This window comes from Oncorhynchus clarkii, chromosome 31, assembly GCF_045791955.1.
Source record: "Oncorhynchus clarkii lewisi isolate Uvic-CL-2024 chromosome 31, UVic_Ocla_1.0, whole genome shotgun sequence".
Lineage (NCBI taxonomy): Eukaryota > Metazoa > Chordata > Actinopteri > Salmoniformes > Salmonidae > Oncorhynchus > Oncorhynchus clarkii.
In genome coordinates this window covers 22,512,321-22,518,611 of record NC_092177.1, presented here as the reverse complement: position 1 = coordinate 22,518,611, position 6,291 = coordinate 22,512,321, and positions in this window count along the sequence as shown.

The window sequence follows — 6,291 nt, the reverse complement described above, 5'->3', positions numbered from 1 at the left end:
ATATTTTCCAATTAAATGAAATGTCAAAACTTAAATATGTACACTACATCACCAGAAGTATGTGGACACCCACTCATCGAACATCTCATTCCAAAATCATGGGTATTAATATGGAGTTGGTCCCCCTTTGCTGCTATAACAACCTTCACTATTCTGGGAATGCTTTCCACTAGATGTTGGAACTTGCTACCATTCAGCCACAAGAGCATTAGTGAGGTTGGGCACTGATGTTTGCCGATTAGGTCGGGCTCGCATACGGCGTTCCAAATCATCCCAAAGGTATTTGATGGGGTTGAGGTCAGGGCTCTGTACAAGCCAGTAAAGTTCCTCCACACTGATCTCAACAGTGGGGCATTGTCATGCTGAAACAGGAAAGGGTCTTCCCCAAACTGTTGCCACAAAGTTGGAAGCACAAAATCGTCTATAATATCATTGTATGCTGTAGCGTTAAGCTTTCCCTTCACTGGAACTAGGGGTTCTAGCTAGAACCATGAAAAACAGCCATAGACCATTATTCCTCCGCCACCAAACTTTACAGTTGGTACTATGCATTGGGGCAGGTAGCGTTCTCCTGGTATCCGCCAAACCCAGATTTGTCCGTCGTCGCTTAGCATTGCGTATCTTAGGCTTGTGTGCAGCTGCTCGGCCATGGAAACCCATTTCATGAAGCTCCCGACAAATAGTCAGCTATTATTGTGCTGACGTTGCTTCCAGAGAAGGTTTGGAACTTGGTAGTGAGTGTTGCAAACGAGGACAGACAATTTTTGCGCGCTACGCACTTCAGCACTCGGCTGTCACGTTCTGTGAGCTTGTGTGGCCTACCACTTAGCGGCTGAGCCGTTGTTGGTCCTAGACGTTTCCACTTCACAATAACAGCACTTACAGTTGACCAGGGCAGCTCTAGCAGGGCAGAAATATGACGAACTGACTGGTTGGAAAGATGGCATCCTATGATGGTGCCACATTGAAAGTAACTGAGCTCTTCTGTAAGGCCCTTCTACTGCCAATGTTTGTCTATGGAGATCGCATGGCTGTGTGCTTGATTTTATACACCTGTCAGCAACGGGTGCGGCTGAAATAGCCGAATCTACTAAATTGAAGGATTGTCCACATACTTTTGTATATATCGTGTATTTGTGTGGGCCATGTCGCTGGACATATGACACTTAGAAAATCAACCTGACGAGGTACTCCAAATTAAATTTCAAGCCAACATCAAATATAGTTTTTGGTCAATCAAATCAAATTTCAAATCAAATCAAATGTATTTATATAGCCCTCGTACATCAGCTGATATCTCAAAGTGCTGTACAGAAACCCAGCCTAAAACCTCAAACAGCAAGCAATGCAGGTGTTGAAGCACATTGGCTAGGAAAAACTCCCTAGAAAGGCCAAAACCTAGGAAGAGGTCAATTTGCCTCAAGTTTATTTCTTGCTATTTTCTGAAATGAAGATTGGGAAGAAAGTATTGCATTCTGTTCTGATGAGGGTTCCCTTTGGAAGGAGTTCAATTTGGATCATCTCTCAATCTAACAAATCCTAGACGGATAGCAGGCTAGTTGTTGAAATGTGTCGAAGTGCTCTGAAACACTGAGGAAAATGGTCAACATCAAAGTTTTCAATAAGAAAGTATATAATCATCTAAATATCTACACAAACACAAATATATATTAATATGTATATACAGTACATTCAGAAAGTATTCAGAACTTCCCTTTTTTCTACATTTTATGTTACAGCCTTATTCTAAAATGAATTAAATAATTTTCTTTCTCATCAATCTACTCACAATACCCCATAATGACAAAGCAAAAACAGTTGGACATTTTAGCACAATTTTAAAAATAAATAAATAATATTACATTTACCTAAGTATTCAGACCCTTTAATCAGCACTTTGTTGAAGCACCTTTGGCAGCGATTACAGCCTTGAGTCTTCTTGGGTATGACGCTACAAGCTTGGCACACCTGTATTTTGGGAGTTTCTCCCATTCTTCTCTGCAGATCCTCTCAAGCTCTGTCAGGTTGGATGGGGAGCGTTGCTGCACAGCTATCTTCAGGTCTCTCCAGAGATGTTCGATCGGGTTCAAGTCCGGGCTCTGGCTGGGCCACTCATGGACATTCAGAGACTTGTCCCGAAGCCACTGCTGCATTGTCTTGGCTGTGTGCTTAGTGTTGTTGTCCTGTTGGAAGGTGAACCTTTTCCCCAGCTCTGGAGCAGGTTTTCATCAAGGATCTCTCTGTACTTTGCTCTGTTCATATTTCCTTCAACTAGTCTCCCAGCCCATGCCGTTGAAAAACATCCCGACAGCATAATGCTGCCACCACCATGCTTCACCATAGGGATGGTGCCATGTTTCCTCCAGACGTGACGCTTGGCATTCAGGCCAAAGAGATCAATCTTGGTTTCATCAGACCAGACAATCTTGTTTCTCATGATCTGAGAGTCCTTTAGGTGCCTTTTGGTAAACTCCAAGCGGGCTGTCATGTGCCTTTTACTGAGGAGTGGCTTCCATCTGGCCACTCTACCATAAAGGCCTGATTGGTGGGGTGCTGCAGAGATGGTTGTCATTTTGGAAAGTTCTCCTATTTCCACAGAGGAACTCTGGAGCTCTGTCAGAGTAACCATCGGGCTCTTGATCACCTCCTTGAACAAGGCCCTTCTCCACCGATTGCTCAGTTTGGCCTAGCGGCCAGATGTAGGAAGAGTCTTGGGGGTTCCCAACTTCTTCCATTTAAGAATGACGTAGGCCACTGTGTTTTTGTGGACCTTCGATGCTGTAGACATTTTTTACTACCCTTTTCCAGATCTGTGCTTCAACACAATCCTGTCTCGGTGCTCTATGGACAATTCGTTCAACCTCATGGCATGGTTTTTTACTCTGACATGCACTGTCAACTGTGGGACCTTTTATATAGACAGGTGTGTGCCTTTCCAAATCATGTCCAATCAATTGAATTGACCACAGGTGGACTCCAGTCAAGTTGTAGGATCATCTCAAGGATGATCAATGGAAACAAGATGCACCTGAGCTCAATTTCGAGTCTCATAGCAAAGGGTTTGAATACTTAGGTTAATAAAATACAAATATTTCTGATTTTTTTTATTTTTTAAATACATTTGCAACATTTTCTAGAAATCTGTTTTTGCTTTAATTATGGGCTATTGTGTGTAGATTGGTGAGGATTTTTGATTTATTTAATCCATTTTGGAATAAGGCTGTAACGTAACAAAATGTGGAAAAGGGGAAGGGGCTGAATACCCTCCGAATGCACTGTATCTTTTATAATATGGCTGTATGTATTGAAAAAAGTTTGAATTACTTCAGTAAGGAATAAAACACATTGGATTTGAAAGGAGCTAGAGCAGTAATAACAGTGATAGATGTAGCTGTTCCCTATTGTTTAAGGCTCTCTTCTTGAGAATCGGCTGTTTTCTGTCATTTAGTTCTACTGATGGAAGCACACTGCTGGCATCAAGTATTCCGAAAATGCAAAAGGGGCTAAGCGCACATGGCCTGCTTTCTTTCCCCCTCTCCAAAATGAGTTGTACATGTTCACAAGTTACCAATTACTAAGTGTCCACTGAAATGCAACATGTTGAACAACCTGTGTCCCAACAACATGTGTAATAGATAGAGTTCCCTTCATGAGAAGTTGTGAACAGATATTTCACTATTTGGGGCTTTTTTCATGTTCTAATGTTTTGATTCATTACTTTTTGGATGTCAACAATTACTGACCACATTGTTATTATTTGTCAATTTACAGGATCTGTTTTCAAGGATTGCCCCTGTCATATTTTAACAACCAACCACTGAAATAACCCCTTCCAATCTCATAGATATATGTATTGCATCTCAATTGCGTTAAAAAAAAGAAAAATCATCAAAAATATTTTGTCATAAAAATAAAACAAATCAAACCTTAGCATATCTAAAGGGATAACATTATACAACAGTGTTTGCCTTGAGTCAAGTCATTTCAGCATAAATGACTCCCTGTATTGTTCAACCTTGCATCCTAAAACAGTTGATCCTTGCCAGTCTGATTTGCGATCGTGACCCACCACCTTTATAATGCACGCTGTATAGACACATTTCATGTTTACACTAGACATAGTGCTATATACACATATTATATATACACATATTCTATCATATATACACATATTATATCATATATATTGTATTGTGTAAACCTGCACATTCTCTCACTGTTTAGTAGTATACATACTAAGCACAAATACTCTTTCAGCTTTTTTTCTTTTCATTAGTAAGGGGTTTTTCAGATGACAACTCATTTCTCAATCAGTATGTATAGCACTAAATTGACATTTTTTAAAATTCAGTACACCTTCTAGGGTAAGCCAAGAAGGCATATCCTGATTGGATACTCTCTAATATAAGGCGTCTTTGTACTTAGTGTGCGCTCTAATAAAGTGGAAGGAGAATTCAGTGATGTAAACATTCAGCTTCATGTGGTAAAGAGGAGGAGATGAGATAAATGTGGGGTAGAGAGAGACAGGGATAAAACCTTAGAAAAAAAGGAAAGGGGGTTTGCCAAGGCTGGGGCAGCACAAGGCCCCATGCCCACACACAGAAAGGCTGCACAGTACTGAGGGACCAGAGGACAGGGGGACCTGGTCCTTTAAGAAAACAAGAAAAAGAGGGGGAGAGAAGAGGTCTTCAGTCTCCCAGCACACCAGAGGGCCATGGGTCCCCCTGGGATCCCCAGCGATGGCAGCGCTCACCCAAACACGAGACACAGACAGAAGACTCACTCAGGTACACATTGGATACACGGTCGAGACTTACTCTAAAAACTGACACACAATCTATTTTGAGTTTTTAGCCACGAGGCGAGAAGTGGGAGATTTAGCGTTGAAACCAAGCTGACCTCCTTCACCTATCAGAGAGCTTGGGAGAAGTAAACAAGTGTTTCAGAGTAGAAGGAAGATAGAGAGTAAAAAGTGTGAGAGAGAACCCGAGAAGAAGAGGGAAGGAAAGGGGAGAGGGAAGGAGAGGGAATAGGGAAAGAGAGGGAAGGAGAGGGAAGAGGGAAGTAGAGGGAAGAGGGAAAGAGAGGGAAGGAGAGGGAAAGAGACGGAAAGAGAGGGAAGGAGAGCGAAGGAGAGGGAAGAGGGAAGGAGAGGAAAGAGACGGAAAGAGAGAGAAGGAGAGAGAAGAGGGAAGGAGAGGGAAAGAGAGGGAAGGAGAGGGAAGAGGGAAGGAGAGGGAAGGAGAGGGAAGAGGGAAGGAGAGGGGAGGAGAGGGAAGGAAGGAAAGGTAAGAGGGAAGGAGAGGGAAGGAGAGGGAAGGGGGAAGGAGAGGGAAGGAGAGGGAAGGGGAAAGGAGAGCAAATGGGGTTGACGTGCTTGACTGATGTAGTACCATCCATACCTCTGGGAAATTTCAACAGACTTCAACAGGGTTGATATCCCACCACCCCTCTCTCTCAGGTGTTAATGGTAGTATTACCTCTACCATCATCAGATACAGAGGTAGTTCCCCTGTACGGTGAGCCTCGGACTCGCTCTCCCTCAGCTACACTGCTGGCTGCATCACAAAAGACACAGGCTGCATTAGAGCTCTATTAAAGAATACAGAGGCTTGGATTCATATAATAACAATAATCCTAATAATAATCATTTGGATTCAGGCAGGGGCTCTACATTCTGATCATTCAGGTGTACATTCCATTACTAAAGTTTAGGGTATATCTGGAACTTGTAGTACATCTCTGATTCTACTCTGTGCTTGAATAAGTTGACTTACTGACTGAGTCACATGTTCCAACAGTACAAAGATGGATTTTGTGATTTTCTTCAAAGAGTGAGTGAGTTTTCATAGGGTAAATATGCCTTGAACTTTACTTCATGACATAATAGCATTGGTTGTCATAACCCCATTTATGTGTTGGCAGGATAGGAAGTGACTGCCATCCTAGATTAGTGTTAGCACAGCGTTTCCCAAACTCGATCCTGGTCCCCCCTGGGTGCACGGTTTGGGTTTTGCCCTAGCACTACACAGATAATTCAAATAATCAAAGCTTGATGATGAGTTGGTTATTTGAATCAGCTGTGTAGTGCTAGGGCAAAAAACTAGATGTGTACCCAGGGGGGGCCCAGGACCGAGTTTGGAAAACGCTGTGTTGGCAGGTTGTCTATCTCTTCAGCAGTGGGAACCTTCAGAGTAAAGCAGGCAGAGTAGGGGGAACAAGTCGAGAGAGGAAACAGTATTACCTCGTTAAGAGTGCATAGATTCAATTAAGGAAGCACTAAAATGACAT